This window comes from Zalophus californianus, chromosome 5 (genome assembly GCF_009762305.2).
Source record: "Zalophus californianus isolate mZalCal1 chromosome 5, mZalCal1.pri.v2, whole genome shotgun sequence".
In the NCBI taxonomy this organism is placed as follows: domain Eukaryota; kingdom Metazoa; phylum Chordata; class Mammalia; order Carnivora; family Otariidae; genus Zalophus; species Zalophus californianus.
This window is the reverse complement of record NC_045599.1, coordinates 86,100,403-86,123,257: the sequence shown is the minus strand read 5'-3', so window position 1 is coordinate 86,123,257 and position 22,855 is coordinate 86,100,403. Positions and strand designations below refer to the sequence as shown.

The following is a 22,855-nucleotide window of genomic DNA, read 5'->3' as shown; positions in this document are numbered from 1 at the left end:
CCACCATTTCCTTACTCCTAGGTCACCCTGCACAGTGCACTAACAAAATATATGCTCTGTCTTGAGTACCGTTCCTGTCAAGATCCAGTGCCAAAGTAAGAGCCGTGTTGGCTGAAAATACATCAGGGTGCCGAGAGCCCAGTGTGTGAGATGACAAATTATGGCCAGAAGCAGCTATTAATCACTCATGCCAAACAAAAGAGAAGGCTATCTACAAGTTTCTGCAAGGTGATCCCTTACTCCATTACCTAAACCAACGTTATTTTATGCTGTGTTTTACTTCCTTCAGGATTTCCTTCTGGAACATTTTTTGAAAGCAGTCTTGCTCATCAGATTTGTTATAATTTTTAAAAAGCTTCCTCCTCTGATGTTTTTCATCATGCAGCTATCCCTGAACATCCTGAGTACTGAAGTTCTAGGGACTGCCAGCAGAGAAAATGCATTTCCTTTATTATATGAAATCTGACCTTTATTTCCCCCCTATATTATATTGGTATTTGATGTGGTTTTCCATTTTCGAAAGCACCAATATGGCAAAAAGAAACTATCAGTGTCTGATATGCTAAATGCCAATTCTGGGAATTGAGTGCCCAGAGGCTAACCTGGAAATAGCTATCTTTGTTTACCCACTGCAACAACCTCAAATGAGAAATTATCTCATCATATTGCTCATCTAGGTTACAGTCCAGAGAGTGGTTCCCTAAAATGATTAAGCCTCGAAATAATTCTATTTTGGTCCAGAACATTTACATTGGCCCACATCAATACTCCATGTTGTTCCCCTTCCTACTCATCTCTGCTCTGCATAAGGCCGACCGTAACACCAAAGGGCCACCTCTTTGTCTCTCAAAGGGCCTTCAGTATCCCTCTTAGTCTGGATTTCACTGAGCTTAAGTCATTTATTCTTAAATTAAGAAGTGGAATAATGTCATTGACTGGATTCTTTACCTGATAATGTTAATATGGACTAGACTTTGATCAACTTTAATGCAAGAGATGCTTCAAAACCACTAACAGACACAGGAGAGAATAAAACTAGCTATGTATGCATATGTGACACACATGGATACAAAGTGCATTTCTAAATACAGTCTCCAACTTTTTTGCTTAGGTGCCACAGGTGAAATGGATTAGGAACGGGACTATTTTGCTCATTCATTCAATCGCTTATTCATTTATTTATTTACTAAATTAATACCTGAGGAAAGCCATTCTATCATTGAACGCTTCCTTCTCCACATCTCATAGCTCTTTGAAGCCACTTAAACACTATTCATTTTTAATAGGTAAACCCCTAAATATCTCTAATCTTAAGGAAAAGATGCGCTGAGAATTTTTTGTGATGCTAAGAATAATGTGCAACTATTTCAACTGTGGCATTATTTATAGTAAAAATGGACAAACAACCTAAATATTTAGCAGTTGAAAAATGATTAATGAAATGATGGTACATGTGTATAATCCAGTGCCATAAAGCCAGCTCAGCGCTCATGTGAAATGTTTAATGATGGTAAAATATTGGTCGTATGTTAGTAAAAATAAAGATACAAAAAACTTTGTTCTCATTCCTAATATAATTCAGATTATAATTAAATATTCATGAATAAAATGTACTGATATGTTAATAGTGATCATTTCTGAATTAGAAAGTTAAAAATATTATCTATTACCTTCTTTATATATAATAAGCATATATAACTTTTACAATCACAAAACAAAACCACAGTGGGATGCATTGCATGTATGCGTGTTTTCAGTAAGCCCATTATGTGTATCATAGGATGTTGCCTCTCTAAGGGAATCAAAAGAAAAATAAAATAATAGGCTGATTCTCCTGGAACTTACAACATAATGGAGGATACCAAAGAGACAAAAATGATTTTTAAAATAGCAATACAAAAGAGGATTAAAGCTGAAACTGATAAACACATTATAGGGTGCACCACTGAAAGAATTAAGAAATGTGGATTTAGTGGGGCTCAGGAGCAGGAAATATTGCATGGAGGCAGACACAGATGGATTTGAATAGGTGAAAGAAACAGAGAGACGAGGGAATGCATTAAAGCATGGCATTAGTCCCTGTTTTGCCTTTTTTAGCCATCTTTATTAGAGGAGAGTTTATATTACATAGTCAGGGTTCAGTTAGAAGAAGAGAAGCCAGAAAAAGAAAAAAAGAAAAAGAGAAGCCATTCCATGTATTTTTAAACAGAAAAGGATACAATACAGGAAATTAGGTGCTTATGAACCACAGAAAGGCCTAGACAAAGTCAGAAACCCATGTCTAGAGGTTAGGAACCTGCAGAAAACCAGTAACACTTCATAGTTGCTCCACACACCTGTGGCAGGTAAATAGCAAAGGAAAACAGAGGTCATTATAAAACTCATCTCTGTAAAGCCCTAGTCTACTATGAAAGTAAGAATCACATAGCTTTTGCCTTTTTTTCCAAATCTTGTATAAGTGTGTCTACAAGGCAAAAGGTCAATCTATCCAAAACACTAGAGACAAAGTAGTCTAGAAGGTGTACTTCTCAGGCTTGTAGCCTTTGCCACACAGGATAAGGCAGAAAAGTACGTGAGAATGAATGCTGAGTATCTAACTCCTCTCCCACATATTCACCACATATGGTTACAAAAAAGCCCTGAAAACCAGGGTAAAGAGTTTATCCTTAAAAAAAAAAAAACAGGTTCCTTAAGCAGATGGCAAAAAATACTGTGTTGCAAAAGTGAGTTTGTTAAGAAAAACTATCTTACTATGGCAAGTATATTCTGAGTTGTTCCACCATCACAGAGTACCATGAAAAAATTCCAACAACCTCCAAGAACCAAAAGGAAATCAGAAGTGGAGTCAAAGTTACATGGGGTCAAGTTAAGGGCCATGTGCCCACATCTCACTGTGGGTCTGGAGCTGGTTTACACATACCATGTAGCCACCCTGACCCTTTCAACAGGTCAGTTTGCTCAAACAATAAATTCAGTATGAAAAGCAGGAAATACAATTGGTTTTTAAAGTGTTGCTCTGGTTGCAACACACAGACCCAACTTATAGCAACTACAGTCAACTCTGATCAAATGAGAACTGTCACAGTCATGCGCACTAGTCCTCCATGGTGATGTCTGTGCTCAAATAGTATTTTCATAGCATTGCATATCTGATTTTTAACATTTCTGCCTGCATGGTTTAGGAAAATTATATTTTAAATCTTTAATGCATTATGAATAGAATGATTTTAATATAAATTCCTACTTGCTGAAAGATAATTTCTGTTTATAACAAATTTCAAATGGCAAAAAAAAAAAACACAAAAAAGTTGAAACCCTTAAACTCTTGTCACTTGTGGGTATGAGTGGGGTGAGGTCATTCTTTACAAGGGAGAAAGTCATGAAGAATTTTGAGCGATTTACCCTACTTTCCTACTATCTTGTCTTTATGACCTACTGGTCTGTAAATTCTTTGGATGCAGATGGTGTGCTTTATGTTTCCCAATGCTACTGACCTCAGACACTTGCCTACAGCTCTTGTTTGATGAATAAATCTATTCTAATAGCCTCCATATCAAACATTGCTGCTATATCACAAGTCTGCATGGAGACTTGAAATGATGGAAGTTTCTTAGCCCAGAATTTTATTGTGTTAGAAGTCATTCAATAGCAGCACTAAAGGAGAAGGAGATGGATGAAGAAGAGGAGGAGGAAGAGAGCAAACAAGAAAGGAAGGATGATGATGAGAGGGAAGGAGGTATGATATATAACTTCTACCAAGGCGATCCCAGGGTCCTGGGATCAAGCCCCGTGTCAGGCTCCCTACTCTGCGGGAAGCCTGCTTCTCCCTCTCCCACTCCCCCTGCTTGTGTTCCCTCTCTTGCTGTGTCTCTCTCTGTCAAATAAATAAATAAAATCTTTAAAAAAAACAAAAACAAAAAAACCTTCTACCAAGGGACTAAACAATAGCTTAGCAAAGGAATTATGGTAAGGGCTGGACAAAACAGGCAGTAGGGCAAATCGAATCATGTATGGTCTTGACAAGACCCCATTATAAAAGATGTGTGTTTAATATGACCATACTTAGAAAGCAAGGCTGAGACTATGGAAAATTTGTAGGTAGGCTCCTAAAGTATGTTTGTGAAGATGTTCTGAACCATGACAAATCTCTTGAGTGGAGGCAAATAGAAAATTCTATATAAAAAAATCATGATAAATGAATAGTGTTCTCTGTGATCTATAATTTCCTAAATTGATTTTTTTTGTAAATTGATTGATTGAAGAGTGTTCATATTATTGACAATATATATGTCTTATGATCTTATCTACTCGGCTCAGCTACCAGGAACTATGATCAAAGTAAGCACTTTTGCTACTTTTGGAGAAATCCTTTCAAGTCAATTTTCCTTGGATCAGCTTTCAACATAAATTTTGTCCCTTGTGGAGAAATTCAGTACAATGTATGCAGGCCCATAAAATAGGAAAGCCTATTTTCATCAAGGAAGTGGGGCGCTGCATATTTATGCACAATGCCCCATGTAAATCAGGAAACCACAAAACTAAAGGCATTAAAAACTCCAGGTCCTTCTACAGAATACCGTGGTTGGCGCATTTTTATGTGAGAAAAAGTTAAAGCTGAGACTCAAATTCTTCTGTGTGGCTGCAATGCTTTGCCTTAATAAAGACCTGTGGCCAGAAAGAATTGCCATCAATTCACAACGTATTTTTCTTTCCAAAATTACATTTCTCTTATAAATATCCCTGGAAAACAACCTTAAGAATCTAATAAACCCTGAATCATTTTACCAGTGACCTTCTTTCTGGTTAAATGTTCTCGTCAGCATCCTGGAGGTAAAACTGAAATTTGTGATCTTTTGATGAGCCATGCAGATGAAACCTGTGATTGAGAACTGAGGATTTTGAGAGACTTTCTAAACGGAACAGGGTTTGCATGTCCAGAATCCTATAAAATGCCTACCCGTGCACTTTGTCATTTTGTTCCTTTTCGGTTACCTCCACAGACTCGAAAGAATTTTTGTGGTAATAGTATAATTAAACAGCAGGTTTTAGGTTTAAATGTGCCAGGAGGGGTTTTTATCCCCCCTTTCTCTGACCCTCTCCTCCCAAACTTTTCTACCCCATGGGCAGCAGCTTTGCAAAGCTCACCTTTACTATCCATTTGGTTTGTATTTTTATCTGATTGGGAATGACATACCTGCAGAGGTTTTGCTTTTTATCCTCTCCTATATTTCAAAGCTTGTTTCTCCCTCAGTCCTGACACTGACAATCCTTTGTGGTTTTTCTTGGACCTCAAAGGCTTAATGGTCCAGCACAGAACTTGAATCTTTGGAAATATATCCCAACCACCTCTAACACCAGCTTCAGAGAAGTTCAGGGAGCAGTCACTCAGAAGAGCAAAAGTGGTGTCCATGGTTAAATGTTCCAGGGAGGTTTTTGTCTTTAAAAATCAAGTGAATATATTAAAAGATTGCTTTAAAACCCACAGCACTCACCCAGATAGCCTGGGGGGCTTTTCGATTCACTGCAGGTATGAAGATGAAACAGTCTCAAAGTTAGTTAGCTCTCTTCCTGAATGTTTGGTGGCCCCTTTCCCAGGGAAGGGGGTAGGGAAGAGCATGACTGGGGGAGGTGAACTCTTGCATGAGACCAGTGCTATAGAAGTGGGGTAACAGTAAATGCCTCGTTGCTTCACAGGAACAGACAATAATTCAGTAAGTGCAGTTAAGCATATATGATTAAAAGAGGCATTCTATTATGTTCAGCAAGGCTCCTCTTTGATACTTTTTTGAAACTTCAAATGAATTAAGCTGCTATTTCAACTCCTTGGAGATTAACATTTTGCTCGTTTCTTTGTCACAGATTATCTCTTAGGGAAGGCCTGACCTGAGGGATGGGGGGAGAGAGAGAGAGAGAGAAGAAACAAAGCTAACATTTCTATGTTACTGATGTGCCCCCAACTCCTCTTACAAATATTAACTTATTTAATCTTCAACAACCCTGTGCACAGGATCATTATTACTCCCACTTTACAGATGAGGAAATAGAGGCACGGAAAGGCCAATAACTTGCTCAAGAATGCCTAGCTAATCAGTGACAGAGCAGGGTTTCCAACCCAGGAAATGTCACCTCAGAATCTAAGCACTTCGGGGGCGCCTGGGTGGCTCAATTGGTTAAGCGACTGCCTTCAGCTCAGGTCATGATCCTGGAGTCCCGGGATCGAGTCCCGCATCGGGCTCCCAGCTCAGCAGGGAGTCTGCTTCTCCCTCTGACCCTCTTCCCTCTCACGTGCTCTCTCACTCAAATAAAAAATAAAATCTTTAAAAAAAAAAAAAAAAGAATCTAAGCACTTCGGCAACTAGACTTCTGACGGCAACATTAGGGCTCTATTTTTACACCCACTAAACACACACACACACACACACACACACACACACACACACACACACACACAGGCCTCCAAACCTCAATTGCTTAACACCAGAGAAGTTAACTTCTCGTGTTGCGTCCAGTGCAGGTTGTTGGACAAGCCCTGTTCCTTGTGCTCACCGAGGGACTCAGTCCACTGAAGGCTTCATCTCAACAAGTGCTTCCGTAAAAACCACCACAGTGGGAGAGGAAGGTAGTGAGTCACACCACAGCTCTTAAAGCTACACATATCACTCTCACCCACGCTGTATTTGTCACTCTAAGTCATATGGCTACACCCAGTCTGAAGAGCATTGAGAAATGCAATTCTACCACAGATCCTAAAGTGGCCGGGTGGGGAAGGGGGAAGGCTACCCAGATATGCTGGATGAATGGCACTAATGACGGGCAGCTCACCTCCTTGGGACCCGCCCAGGTCTCTTATCTCACCAGTTTCCCTTGAGATAGAGTGGGAAACGACTTTTAAATCTCCAAGCGAAGACCCACATTCCTTAAACTTTGGGTTCTCTAGTGCAAGATTATTTATTGAGAATATTTGTGTCCATGTTACCCTGAAGCCCAAGGATTCCTGAACATATAATCCAGAAAGAGACTTAAAATCGATGGGCTTTCTTCTCTGCATTTCTTCCCTGTGGCAATGTGTATAGGCTGCTTGAAAGGGAAGACAAACAGAAGTTAACATTTCAAAAACAATCTATCACACTACTAAATTGATGATAAAATCTGAGAGTTCAGATGTTATTGCAAAAATTTCTTTACTTTTCCAGTCAAATTACCTTTCAGTCATTAAATTCAATCTCAGTTGGGAATTAATCCATCTCTGCTTCTTCCTAGTCTTTCTCCCTCTCCAGTCTCCATGTGCATTTTCTGCTCCCCAAGTTCGACTAGCATCACAGCCAGGATCCAAGCTCTTAACATTGAGCTCTGAGGGCCAAGGGTAGACCTTTCATATACATCATTGATGGAGTATTTAGCAACTTCAGAGTGAAATTTTCTATGGCAAAAACAAGCATGTGTCATGTTAATAGTTACAGTCTTTTGCAGAGTGTTCTTCCACTGTTGTATTAGCAGGATTTCTATCCCTTTCCTCTTATAACCAGGAGACCAGTCCCAAGAGGGATGAAGGAACACTAAACCTGCATCCTACTACTGGCATGAATACTGGGCATGTCCTGGGTACATGATGAACTGTCTCCCAGATCCATTGTTGGTCTCCTCCCTCTAACACTAGCACAAGTAACTGAAACGTGGTCACTAATTCTAATATCTAGTAGTACTGTCTATGTCAGTACTTTTAAATATGCATAGGTCAGTTTTTAAATATGAGGATTCCTTTCAAAATAAAAATATAGTTAAAAAAATATATACAGATGGAAAATAAGCATATGAAAAGAAGTTCCACACATCATATGTCTTCAGGGAAATGCAAATTAAAACAACAATGAGCTACAACTATATACCTATTAAAATGGCCAAAATCCAGAACACTGGCAACACAAAATGCTGTATGTAGGATGTAGGGCAAATGGAACTCTCATTCACTGTTGATGGGAATGGTACAGTCACTTTGGAAGAGAGTTTGGTGGTTTCTAACAAAACTAAATATACCCTTACAATAAGATCCAGCAATTGCACTCCTTGGTACTTATCCAAAGGAAATGAAAATTTATGTCCACACTAAAACCTGCACACAGATGTTTATAGCAGCTTTCTTCATAATTGCCTAACCTTGGAAGCACCTAAGATGTCCTTCAGTAGGTGGATGAATAAATAAACTGTGTTGCATCCAGACAATGGAATATTATTATTCAGTGCTAAAAGGAAATGAGCTATCAAGCCATGAAAAGACATGGAAGAAGCTTAAATGCATATTACTAAGTGAAAGAAGTCAATATGGAAAGGATTTCATGATTTACATCGTGTTCAAATAAAGATCTTTGTATGCAGCAGCTCTCAATCTGGAGATCTATGAACTAAAAAATGCAGGATATCTGACCCCTCCACACTTAAAGGACAAGGTGAATACAGTTTTTATGGGGAACTGACAATGTTCCAACACCCAGCAACCAATTCATTCAAAGTCCAGAATGTTTTTCTTGTCATCAAACCAAAATAAGCAAGCAGAGCTCCATAAAATTCAACTAGGTGCTCTTATACTACCTTTTTTTTTTTTTACATCCAAATCCCTCCTGGCTTCTATTGTTCACTGCTATGTGACTTGATAGAACTGAGAGTATCTGATAATGCCTGGCCATATCTATTAGAAGGGCAGTGAGCTATAAACTAGAGCTAATATTACCAGCCACCACTTGCCCTGAGGGCCCCAGTACAGACCATTCTTGGGAAGGCTACTAACAATCATGAGAGCAGGTATAGAGAAGGCTCTTGGTACTAAGGGAGGAAAAATAAAAACTTCAAAAATTGACGTGGATCTTAAATTTCTGGAGAGTAGGTGTGTTTATAAAGACTTTGTTAGACTTCTAAAACTCTGTTTTAACACTTTTTTTTAAGAGGAAAGAAAGGATTTAGCACAGTAGCTCCATGGTATAGCTGTTATGTTTAACAGAGGTGCTGTTGTTTGATGTTACTTGTGGGTTTATTGATCCTTTTCAGTTACTGTGGTAGCTCTCTGTAAGAATTTTAGAGTTATTTCCCAGCTACCCACCGAAGCCTTATTCATTCTTTGCTCTTTTTTTTTTTTATTGCTTCCAAACACAATATATTTTCGAGCAATGAGAATGGCATTCTGTTGGAAAAGAGAACAAAAGTGAGAACTAATTTATTCTCAATAATTATTGGTAAACAACTGGGTAAGAGAGTCAATAACTTCTGTTAAATTTTCTGGGTCTCAACCTGGAATTTTTTCTCTTGCAAAACTGAAATCCAAGACAGCTTTCCTGAAACCAGCACCAGAATACTGCAATGGAGAGAAAACAAGTCACCCTTCAGTGGCAGTCATTTGTTCTGTTACACATATCTTAGGCTGGAATAGAGTGTGTCTCTTATATTCCAGAATTACTAGAGCTCTGCTAATGAGAATGGAACGTTCTAGAGTTATACAAAGAGTTCATGGTCTTAGAACAGGGATAATTAAAATAATGGTGAGAAAACAACACAAAATGACAAAATGAAACAAAACCAACTTCTGGACTTGAAAAAAAAATCAAGCCTAATCAACGAAAATAAATCTCAAAAATATATTAAATAAAAAATAAGTTACACATAAAACTATATACCATGTGATATAATTTATTTAATTTTAAAATATGTAGTTATGTATTATTTATGAATTCCAGCACATAGAAATACATATACATCAGCTTTAGTGTGGTGGTTGTCTCTGAAGGGGGAGCAGAGCGGGTCTGCGAAGCATTAAGAAATGGCTTCAATTGTATCTATATTTTATTTGGTGGATGTAATGGATGCCTGCAATATTATTCCCTATACTTTTCTATATGCTTTATATATTTCCTAAGTTAAAACATTTACAAAGATTCAGAGTGCTTTCCGAATAATATGCCAACCCTGAAATAAGGAGCTGGCAATAAATGCAGACTAGAATAAAACCTAAAAGAAAAGTTCACAAAAAGTAACAAAAGAAGAATATGAGTGGGAGAAGGAGAAGAATTAAGAGAAATTCCATTACCCTGACCCTCTATAGGTTTCATCAATTCCTAAGAGTCTTCGTCTATGTTCAACCAAAAATCAGAGCACCAAATAAGAGTGTATGCACAATTATTTATTTCATTACTTATTCTGGATTGCCTTACCCTTAATCAGTGCTTAAGTTCGTCTAATTTACTTGCCTGGCAGGGTGATCCAGACCTTCCAACCCTAAGGCATCACATCCTCAGATGCTTTATCCTTGTTGGGCTATGGTTGCTACCATTTTCAATATATGATTAGCACAGAGTTTAAAGGTATCAAAAGGTGATGAGCTCCCTGAATTTTAGATATACTCCTTTCTGTCCTATTAGTACAGCCATCACCCTAGATCTTCACTGGGATACAAGAATAAAGTTAACGAAACTTAAAGTGAATTTCCCCAACTAGTATGGTAATTCCTTTTTTTGCTGGTTCAGTAGCACAAAGAGCCCAAAATGTTCAAATGGAAGTCACAGCTTCAAGCTCAATGGATCTGTTACCATATCCCTTGGTGAAAGCATCACTTTACCAGTCCTGAGAATGAGGACTTTTAATCTAGCATATTCTAAGATTGCACAGATGATAAACACAATTTCACAAGTGGCTCCCTAGAAGAGCTAGTGAGAGAGCCAATCCTACTTCCACACGGTTCCCAAATCCAGGTAGTTTAGCTATTGAGTACATAGCATGATACAATGGTCATTAGTTCAATGTATAAACTTCAACCTTGTGAATAGATCCTGTACCTTGTGGAGAATGATACTCTAGCTCGTACCTTAACTGAACTTTTAATAAGCCCTTCTATCATCCTACTAGGCAAGTTTTTCCACATGACGTGGATAAGGTAGTAGCAGTGGATCACATGGGTGGTCATGCACCCAGAGTCATACCTTCTTTATGAGAAAGTTTCCTGTGGTGAGTCAGGCATTAAAAACCCTTAAAGGGTAGTGTTGGCAGAGGCACTACAGGTTATGAAAGCAAATCCATAGCTGAGTTATGGGATAATGGTTGACAATTCCAGGGTTGAAATGGATCTGATATAATCAGCCAGCCGCTAAATGGTTATCTGGTCTCTCTGAGGGATGATATCAAGTCAAGGAGTTGGTCTCAGTCGATCTGGGCTAGCAGGAGGGCAGCCAGAAATCCTCAGCGTTAGTGACAGGCAGCCTCTATGCCCGCCATGATCACCACTCTGTTCACAGACCCAGTGTATAAGTAGGGGAATAACCAAGGAGAAAGACTGGCTAACATCTGCAAAATGAGTCACCCTACACAGCTGATACGTAGTGACTCTCTGAGGTAGATGCTGGTAGGATGTGAGACATAAAAATTCTCAATTTCTGTGCCTATTATCATCAGCCTAACCACGTGTCTCTTCCTCAAACTTCTTCATTTCTGGCCTTCTAATCTTATTCTTTCAACATCCCTAAATAACCAAACAATTGACCATGTATATCCATACCTTAGACGAATTCCTCACTCATAAAGCACAAACATCCAAGTGCATGCTTGCAGTTCTGCCCACTGGGGAAATGTCCCTTCATAACCATCTTTCATGACCATGTCTGAGAAGGCTGTAATGTAGTGGTGACTCACTCTTGCCTAGCAGTAACATATTGAGCTCTGTCGGTTGTTGAAGGAAACTTCACAGAAACCATAAATTTTTTTGAGAGCAGTGACAGGAATTTGAACCACCTGTTCATGCGATTTACTTGTGTCTCCTGAAACTGCGCGAACGTCTCTATCATAAAAGGATTCCTGATGCACCTGCCTGGCATTATCACCTTAGAAAATCTGTTAACACCCTGATCACGATGGGCATCTCTGGTGGCGTATTCACATAAGGTTCCTTCGTCAGACTTTTAATCTCTACGAGGGCACAGTAGCATACCACAAGCTGCTTTTCAAACAGTAAGTCATATTCTTCCCCAGAACACAGCACGTTCCCCAGAATCTTAGAGGTCTGCACTGTGACTCTCCTGTGGGGGCTTTCTAGACACTGTGAAGAGCATCCATATGCCCCTGTAGCACCACTGAACTTGCTGGGCCATATAATCCACCCAAGAGACAGGTTCCTAGAAGAAGAGATTGAACAGGGATCCTTTTTCACGTGGTGTATTAGGGAATGCTCTCAGAAAAAGGGGGGTGATAGTAGAAGATATGTTTAAGTCTTAACCCCCCAGTGCCTCAGAATGTGACCTTATTTGAAAATAGGATCTTTACAAATGTAGTCAAGTTAAGATAAGACCTTTAGGGAAAGGTCTAATCCAATATGACCTGTGAATTATAAAACAGGGAAACTAGGACCGAGAGACAGGCCCAGAGGGAGAATGCCCTGTGAAGACTGCAGAGAGTAGGTGACACATCTACAGGCCAAGGGACACCAGTGACTGCCAGCAAGCCAAAAGAAACTAAGAGAGGGACATGGATTAGATTCTTCCTCAGAGCCCTCAGAAGGAATCAACTCTTCCAACCCTTATCTCAGACTTCCAGCCTCCAGATCTGAGACAACAAATTTCTGTTGCTTAAGCCACCCAGTTTGAAGTGCTTGTTACAATAGCCCTGGCAAACTGATAAGGAGCATGAGGGAAATTTGGGGTGTGGTAAATATGTTCCTTATTTTGATTAGCATGGTGATTGAGTGAGTTCAAAACTCATAAAACTCAATACTTAAAGTGGCTCATTTCATTGGATATAAATGCTTCTTCAATAAAGTTGATTTTAACAAGTAAAATTAATGGATTACTCATTATTATTTCAAAGTTATGGCTGCTGCTAGTCATTTTTTGCTCTTCATGCTTATAGGCTACTTCATGCCAGTTATTAATTACTCTGATTACTAATTGAAAATTAGTTCTGATTCCCACAAGAATGTAGGAAAGTACTACATAGTGGGTACAAGGAGGGGTTTGTCTGGAACTCAGTGATTCACTGGGTACCTGCCAATACTTTCGTGTAAACTGGCAACTGCAGACAAAGCAGGTGCAAGAATAATCCAGGCTGTCTAGATCCTGAGCCATATACAGGTATCACATTTTTAAAAATTAAACATTAATGAAAAGGAAAAAAAGAATAACTCTCTATACTCCACTCCATATACATACCCTTCAGATACAAAGAATTTCTGGGTATCTATATTTTAATTTTTAAAAAAATCTCCAGGAAACAAGACTTTTGTTCAGGAAGTTTGAGGTAAGATTTGGGGAAGGGGATAAGAGAAGGCTAGGACAGAGGAGAGACTGGGTAAGATACTCCTTAATCAAAGGCTAGAGTTTTAATATTTATCCAGACTCAGGAGTAGTAGCGCCTGATTTGGTGTAAGAGAAAACACAATCTAGCCTTCTTACATAAAGCTGAAAGCAGGGAGAACATTGTCCTGTCCCTGAACCTGGTCCTACCTCTATCTTTCTGCCACTCATGTACACTAGCAATTGTTAAATTATTCTTTATAAATTTAGGTACTTTTGAATTTCTGGAAAAAAAAATTCTGGTGGAAGAGTGAGTCTAAATTCTGGTGGGGGAAAATGATGTTTAATTTGGAACTTAATGAGTTTGAGGAGTGTGCAGGACATCTGAATGTCCCAAATATCCAACAAGCTTACCTGGAGAAACCTGAAGAAAAGTATAACCTAAAGATAAGAACTGGGAGGCAATAAGGTAAAGGCTGGAGTCCAATAGAACCACTAAAAGACACCGTGTGAAACAAGGACAGTGGGCAGAAGACAGAAGCCTGGGGTTCACCAACTCCTGAACAATGAGGAAGAGCATGAATGGTCACAGACAGGGAGGCCAACTGGAAGAAGATGGTGTTACCAACACCGAGCACAGAGTAGGCAAGCGTGCGCAGAGAAGCCTGGAAGCTGCAAAGGGAACACACTCACTGGAACTGGCAATGAGATGATAGTTAATAATCTCCAAGAGCAGTTTCCAGAGTGTGGGAGGTTGAAAGCCAATCACAGCAAACTGAGGAATGAATGGTAAATGATGGACTAGCATACAGTTAATATTATAAGAAGAGAGTAAAAGACATTTACATGAGACAAGAGTTGAGAGGCTACTTCAGATGGGAGACACAGTGTCAAGGCAAGGTAATTTGAAAATGGGAGACATTTGAGTTTCTTAAAACGTGAGGGGGAAAGAGTCAGCACAGAAGACAGATTAATGAGGTGGGAGAGAGAAATGTTAGTAAATGGAACCATACCTGTCTGGATGAGGAAGGAGATGGATTTAAGGGAACAGATGAAGAAGTGACATGGGATAAGAAGACAGACCCCCTATTTTCAAGAAGTGTAGGAAAATCTGTCACAGGGATGTAAATACGGATAAGCCTCCCAGTGGAGAAACAAAAAGTTATCCGAAAGAGAGCGTATATGGAGTCCTTGAAGTAATAAACGTGATTTAAAAGATATCAACCCCAACAGAATGCTTTGTATCACGAAAGTCTGTTTTTTGGAGATGAAAGTCATTTATCTCGGTCACACTAAATCCGGTACATTTAGAGATTGTTTGTATACAAAAACATATTCACAAAATAAGCCTCATGGGTAAAATTAACTGTCACTAAAAAGTCTGCATAGGAACGCAGAACACAATTTTCTTAGTATATCTTTCCCAAAGGGACCTACTTTGATAGAAAATAGAACTGGATCACGGTGAATCATGTAGCCTGTATCTTACAAAATAAAACCATTTCTCTGGTTAAATATTAGGTTAGATACAGAGGTGCACTGTCTATACCACTGTAGAAGTACTGTATTTGCACATCAGTGGGTGGATGCAGGTGTGGAAGAAAGACAGGGATTGGAAGGAAGCCCTATCCTTGCTTGTTTCCTATTGTATGGATCACAGCAAAAATATGCCAGCTACAAAGAGCCACTGCCTCAGAAATGGATTCTCCTTTAACTTGGAAATCCTAACTGAACTCTTTCTCCTTCCTGAGCTTCCTTTCTCTTTAGGTCAAATACCTAATTACACCCCAAGCTTTAGATTTTCCCTCTAATCCCTCCTACAAACTGCCCACATCCAGCTAAGTATCTTTATCCATTAATGCAGAAGACACACACATTAAACTACATGCAATAAAGGGCAATGAAAAACAGGTTACAATGGTTGTTTCTACTGGCAAACAGCATTTGTAGTTAGTCAACACCCACATTTCCCACCCTCCCTTTACCTAGCATGTGACTGTTTGACGCACAGCATCAGTAAATCAGGCAGTTTACTGATCTGATTACAATTCTGAGCCCATCAATTATATTGTTCTTTCCTTCGCTTGGATGGATTGTGTAAGATGGGAAAAACTCTTAGAGGCTAATGTAAAACAAATGTGTTGGCAGGTTAACTATTTGGTTCTTCAGCGAAACTCCCTCCCCTGTTGTTATGATGGTCTATAGAACAATCACCAATTAAGTTGGGGACTTGGGGAGGGTCTCCAAACTTATTAAGAATAATACATTGCTGTTTAAGCCACACACTTAGTCCCAGCCAGTATGCCCGGGGTTTTGTAGAGCACAATTTCATACCACTTTCTGTACCTCCACACACCCGCCAAAGCAGGAGTTAATTCATACTGGACACAGCAACAGCTCCCTACAACTCACTATTTTGAAGTAATCAGGCAAGAAGCAAATCTCCTGTCCACGAGTTAATGCTTTATTGCCCTGCCTGCCATGGAGTGCTGAGAGTCTGAGATATGTACCCTGACCAAACAGGATTATGTGAACAGACATTTTCTAGAAATAATAACTTACGAGTGCCTGCCTCATTTCCCTTTGCCTGGTGATACCCTCACAAAGGCCATTTAGAAAGGATTCGGCAGCTTTCAAGATACAGAATTTGAGTAAGACTATTGAATCACAGAACTGTACCTCTGCAACAAATAATATACATTAAAAAAAAAAAAAAGAAGATAGTAGGAAGGGAAAAATGAAGGGGGGGGAATCGGAGGGGGAGACGAACCATGAGAGACTATGGACTCTGAGAAATAAACTGAGGGTTCTAGAGGGAAGGGGGGGATGGGTTAGCCTGGTGATGGGTATTAAAGAGGGCACGTATGGAATGGAGCACTGGGTGTTATACACAAACAATGAATCATGGAACACTACATCAAAAACTAATGATGTAATGTACGGTGATTAACATAACATAATAAAGTAAAACTTAAAAAAAGATATAGAATTTGAGTTCTAAAGTGTCCAAAGATCAGTGAATGCCACTTTTTTCCTCCTGTGGAGCATTTCTAATCAAAATTTGGTTACTACAGCCTAGATGCTGACTGAGATAAACCTATTTGGAACTCTAAAAATAGCATCTTCTGAGCTTCTCTGTCTTCTGAGCTTCCCAAAGGAAAGCTCTCCAATGATTTGCAGCTCATTACAACCAGAATCTTCACAAATGGGATGATTCTTTTTTTTTTTTTTAATCTTGGAAGATGCCAGATTGACAGTGCTTACAACAGGGGTCTTTGATTTGGAATTACACCCATGGTTACAGAGAGGCTAACGTGGCAGTAGTCAGCCAGCCACTGCCTTCCACAAGGCATTGAAAAGCAGGTTTCTGAATCCAAGCTGAGAACAGTGAGGTCCACATTCATTATCTGGCCACCTTCCGACGGGCCAAACAGACTTTCCAATTGGGATAATTAGGGTAGAACAAACATCTCCGCCTCCTGGGCAGCCATGCCTCCGAAGGTTTAACCAAAGCCTAGAAAAGAAGTCACGAGTTCTACAGTGCTTCCTACACATCACCATTTATAAAACTGAACCATTTTATTACACTATATCTAGGCCAATTATTTACAGGTTATTTATTTCAGAAATAAGATATGGGGGCATCACAAGAGGGAAAGACCTTGTTTCCCTCCCTGTCCTATCTAATTAAGGCTCAGTTTCACCATTCCTGAAATACACAAGTGTCATATTTACATCCATTGTCCAATGAGCATTCTTCCCACTACTCACAGGAACTAGAAAACCCTTAATTGCATAGTATGGTCCAAACAGGAATGGCACAAAACAGAATTTCTAAGAGGGAATGTTCTATCAGAGTTTCTGTTCAGGTGGCTCATTATTTTTCAGGGATGGTTTTAAGAATAGCCTTGCTACTAACAGCATTAAGACCAGAGGGGATATCAACTTCTACTAGAAGAAAACAGTATACTCTTGAGACATTAATTTTACTCTTGAGAAAATTAAGAAATCTCACTTCAAGCAAGTTCAAAAAAATGATATTCTTCTGTTGACAGAAATGCAACCTCTCAGAGCATGAGAATGTTTCCAATAGAACTACCTGTCCCAGGTTATTAAGGCTATACCTTCATACAATGCTTGATATGCTGACCTATGTCTTCATGCACCTTGGACAGAGCACTCTCTTCCCTCTCCTCTTCATTCTACTAGTTTAAAAACAAAAAGAAAGCAAACAAAAACAAAGCTTCCCTCACCCACTTGATTGGTGATTAAATTTTCCTTCATAGGTTATCGACATTTCATTTCCCAATTAAAAGGACACCTTAATCTAACACCTTTGCAAGGTAGACATCAAAACCTTACCTAAGAATTGGTTTTAATAAGTCAGAGAGCCAGCTGGGACAAGGGTAAGTGTTTTGGAAGGACAGATGTCATAATGAGGGGAAAATGAGAAGTAAACAGGAAATTAAAGGATATTTAAGATAGTGGGGTATCCCACAAGTAACCCAGGACCAGCTTTACCTCTGAGACTGGCTTGTTCGAGGAGTACTCAGAGCCTAGGTATTAACAATCAGACACACTTTGATCCAAATCCCATCTTGGTTGTACTTACTGATCTATGAAACTTAGAGTGAATCATCTAATGTCTCTAGACCTCGTTTCCTGTTCTACAGAATGCATATCGGCTACCTGGCCTTTAATGGAGATATCATACATGACACCACTATAGATACATGACCGTGTCAGGGCCCCAGAGGAGGGAACCAGAGGGACACTCAGGTGAGAGACACTGACAGGCAATGATGATATCAACTATTCATTAGAAAATAGCAAACAAAAGAATTATACATAGATTTTTCCTAAAATTCCTTATAAACTTTCTGAACAGTTATTAAAACATGAAATTGGTTGAAATGTTCTCTTCTCTTGGACAGTCATTACAGCAAGGAGGACGTTTAGCCAGGCAGGCCTGTGCAGAGGTAAGCAACACATTGTTTTGCTCCTGGACAGCATGATCAAGATGGTCTTCATGACCCTCTCAGCTTGACTATACTTTAGACAGGCTTATTCCTGACTCCAGGCCCCTGACCTTCCCTTTCTCAGAGAGGATATTTTAGAAAACTTGTCATTGTAAATTCTTTCTCTGCCCCTTTGAAATATATGTAAATCTCAGCCTCCTGCCAGTTTCACAACTTAGGAAATGTTTTTCTCAAGGACCTAGGAATCATTTTTGAAATGTAAACAATGGGGAAGATAGCACCCCTATCTCCCAATCCCTGTGGAGAATAGGAGTCTATTCTTCCATATAACTTCCATGGTGTCAATTAGCAAACACAGGTAGGTTAATCCCAGAAGGAAAAAAAGCATCTGCAAATTCCGGAATAACTAAATGTGCTCAACACCTCTATTGACCAACCTCTTCTCTTAGCATCCTCTAGTACTTTTCCACGAGCTCACTCTCAGGGTTTAAAACCCTCCGTCTTTTGTGTCCATGAAGCTAAGTATCCAGACTTGTTCTGGGCTCTCTGCCCTATTGCTGGCAATAGTACTGAAATAAAATCAACTTCTGTCTGCTCATCTTGTCCAGTGCCATTTTTTTTTCTTTAACAAGCTCCACTCTCATTTTAGAGCCTCCCTCTTGGCCATGAGTGCCTCTGTCAACATCTAGTTTAGTGCAGTTTCCAAAACCTCTAAGAGGTAATGACTTGCAGGAGGATGAAGCTTGCAATAAAGGGGAGATTCAGGGAAGTCCATCTACAGTTGGAGCTCTTTAAGATCTACTATAGAATGTCTATGCCCAAATAGCTTCCTCTTGTGAGTTCACCTCCTGTTCACCTCTCTGGGGTAAACTGGTGTAGTGAACCGGGGTAAACCGGTATAGCAAAATGTAGCAGTAAGAGCCTCAAATTTGTTCACACCTCCTCATATGCCTTGCCTTTTGCAATGTAACTTTGCCACATTTCCTATCAAGAAATGCAGTCTTTTTCTTCAACTCTTGAAATCTGAGCTTGGTCTTATGCCTTTCTTTAGTTAATGGGACATTAGCCAACTTGCCAGAAGCAGAAACTTCAAGAGCATACATGGGGGCCTGCCTTTGCTTGCTTCTGGGACCCCTACTGCCTCCAAATAATGAGGAACTACATGGAGAGATCCCAACCCTCACGGGTTTCTTAGCTGAGTTTCCAAACATGAGAATGCAGCCATCCTACCCCAGCTGATCCATCACAGCCCAGAACATTGAGACAGTCTTCAGAATCATGATGAATAACTTTTTTTTTAATTTTAAGCAACCAAGTTACCATTTTTTTTAAATATAGCAAAAGCTGATACCATCAGGATGTTACATTTACTGAGAAAGCATGAATGAATTCCCAACCCAGAGAAATGAGAAACTAGCTGGAGAAGGAGGGGTATCCAAGAAAACATTCTTTCATCATCATGAGTCTCAAACCAGAAATGTTAGCTAGAATTTAAAAGAAGGTTTTTAAGGTAATTCAGAATCTCATAGAAAATCAATCTGTCTGTAGGACTAAAAATATCTCAGCTTTGAACACTTTTTTTCATTCTTATTAGACTTGAAAGCATGCCCATTGATCTAGCAAGAGCAGTTTGCTAATAATTAGGCTGGCAAGGCAGGCTCAGGTTTGTTACCAAAAGGGTGGGTGAGGGGCCCCTTTAGTTCACAGAAGCCTCTGCCCTATCAAGACAGAAAAGATGAAGCAGCAGCAACTGAAAAATGCCTCTGTTCTCAAAAATTCAGGTGAGATTAAATTCCATCACAGAAAAATAATTTCCAAGCAAAAACCATCCCATTCCCTGTACTTGATGCCTTCCACAAAGAAGAAACAGTCTTTAACTCAGATTCCCTTCCTAAGAGATCCCATGATAAATACTGATATTCCTTTCATGTGGCACTTACTTCTTTTTCTTCTTCCTTTTTTCTTGGTCTTCCATGAGTATAAGTGATATGCACTGGTTCACCTCTGCCATTAGACTTGGAAGTTCCTTGAGCGCAGGGTCTGTGTTTAATTCATGCTTTTAGCTCCTACAAGACACAGAGAAAATGTTCAATAAATTTTTTTACATAAATTAATGGACAAGGCAGGTTCTAGGTAATACAGGGACTATCCTGATGACTACAGGGAGCTTGGCAAAAAATGGTCCCCTTCTTCGCATAAAATAAAGTTTACATTATAAAAGCCTACATCATTCATGAAAATGTATCATTTTTTTTTCACAAGGGTGCCTGATATTCCACCAGAAATCATGATACTTGACACATCTGTAATATGTTTTCCTTTGAGTGAATTCCAGACATAATTTGTTACTTGTATCTCTTTTTGTCTGGGAGACCAGAAGTCCTGAACAGGGGACAGACTTCATGAAGTGCCAAGACAAAATTCTCTTCCTGAGATGGCATAGAACCAAACAAGCCGCATCCTGACGCATATATTTTTTGGAAACTCAAACTAAAAACAGTATTGTTTTGTTTTTAAGTGGTTATTATGGTGAGATTATTTTTACTGTTTCAGTTGCTCATACCCCCCCCAAAAAAACAAACGATCCTTTCTCTTATAAAATATTTATTATTTTATATTTTAAAAGAAAGAACCAAATCAATTCTGTTTTGAACGGCACATTAAAAATGTAAGCACAAAGTACAGGGCACATTTCACAGAAGATTGGAACTGCTAACAGTTTTTTTTTTCCATCTACCGGAAGAAATCAAATGAAGCCAGTTTGCCTCTGGGGTTTTAACATCATTACAATTCATCTTAATAATGAAGTTAAAATTAACTGAAAGAAGACAAAATGTAAAAAAAAGAAAAACCTCACATCACTAACATGGGTTTATTCATGTGAAAATGGATAAAAGTAATATCCTTTGGGCACCGTTAAGGAAAAAAATCAAAATAACCAGTACATAGGTAACCCACGATGGAGGCAGCACCTCTGTCATTTTTTTTTTGTTTATGGAAGCGTAAACTAATGCATAACGCACACTTCATATTCATATATAAACACATGTTTGGACACGTGTATATACATATTAAAAAATAAATGCAGCTACCCAGAGATCTTTAAAATTATATTAAAAAATACTGCAAACAAGATGCTCTACTTACCATAGAACTGTTTCTGAATCATACATAACTAAGTTCAGGAACTCAGCTCTCGCTCATGTAAGCTCCCTACATTATCTCTGTGGAATCTTTCTGTTGAGGAATGAAAGGTCAAATGGGGCATCTCCACTCCACAGGGCCCTCAAAAGGTGTCCATGAGCACTCTTGCTTTGACTTTCATCCTTCCCCTCTGAAAGAAAGAACAAAACAGGTATCACGGTCCTGGGAAATGGACAGGAGTTTTTTTTAACCAATTAAACCCTTTTCAGAAAACTAAAGCTGTCATATGGGAGATATAATGATGGTAACAATAATGAGTTGTAGAGCCAAGTTACACACTAGAAGACACTGTGCTGGCTTGGCTGTCAGGTGGGAAAACTGCTCACTCATTTACAATCTTCCATGGTAAAGTTTAGAATTCAATCATTTTTCTTCAAACCAGTAAATTATTTTGGTTTGGACTAGAGAAAAAAAAGTGTACATTTCCAGAAAGGCTATGCAAAACTCCAAATTATAGGACTGAAAACGATTTTTTTGTGGAGTTTTATTTTGTTTTGAGAGTATGAGAGATCATTGACTTAATAGCTTAAATTTTCTTCAGTTTTTGTGCAGAAACCAACATAAAGAGCAATGTGAATTAGAACACAGAGGAAGCCCAAATTCTCATGGAGCTTTTATCTTTTCAAGTAAACAATTCCAGAAAGTTGAGGATGAAGTCAAGATTATCCATTTGCAAAAGGTGGGATCATTTCCCCCCTGCCAATAACCATCATTTCTAATTAATCAGTTTCTACCCTTTCATTCTGATTCCTTTCAATATTTAACTTTTTTTATATTATACTAGGTGCAAAATGATAATAAGGTATCAAAAAGTCACACTAGCATATTATCTGTGTTCGAAATTTTACTATTGATGACCGAGTCATATGGTTAATTCTAAGTATAGTTCGAGGAAACTCTCAAAGTTACATGCAACCTGTAACTGGGTAATATATGCACAGAAATCTTCCCCACAAAACATATATTTACATAATAAAACTAGAGATGACTTAGGTGGAGAAATTAACATATGGGGGGCTGATAGCTAATGATTTAATAATACCTTTCCATTGAAGACATAAGGAATCATAGAATCATGTGAGCAGTATAAAATATGATATAGGGTAAAAAGCAATGGAATCACAGAGTTCTAGTATGCATACATAATAGCTTATATGTCACCACCAAGTGAAGACTAAAAAGGGTGCTTTGTATCACACAATTGGTAACCTTGTGAAACACAATATATTCATTATGTTTACATGTAAGAGGCAGTTTGGTGTAGCGGTTAGGTGCATGGGCCCTGAATCCATACTACTTGGATCCAGATGCCAGCTCTTTACTTGCTAGCTGGGCGAACTTGCACAAGGACCAGAGAAGCAATGAACTGAGAGCAGGCACATTAATAATAATGGAGTTGTTGATAGTATTAAG

At 38.9% G+C, this 22,855-nt stretch overlaps 1 long non-coding RNA gene across 3 annotated transcripts in view; it reads right to left on the bottom strand.

Moving 5' to 3' along the window:
• The window catches only part of LOC113928857, a 229,888-nt gene that overhangs the window by 182,970 nt on the left and 24,063 nt on the right, over positions 1-22,855 (bottom strand). For 2 of the 3 annotated variants that reach the window (XR_003521984.2, XR_003521986.2), the window contains exons 2-3: positions 21,386-21,572; positions 20,179-20,304 (exon numbers count right to left, since the gene is read on the bottom strand). This is a non-coding gene — a long non-coding RNA (uncharacterized LOC113928857). Of the gene's footprint in view, positions 1-7,202; positions 7,421-20,178; positions 20,305-21,385; positions 21,573-22,855 lie in introns of all 3 variants that reach the window. The other variant, XR_003521985.2, reaches the window with a different exon arrangement.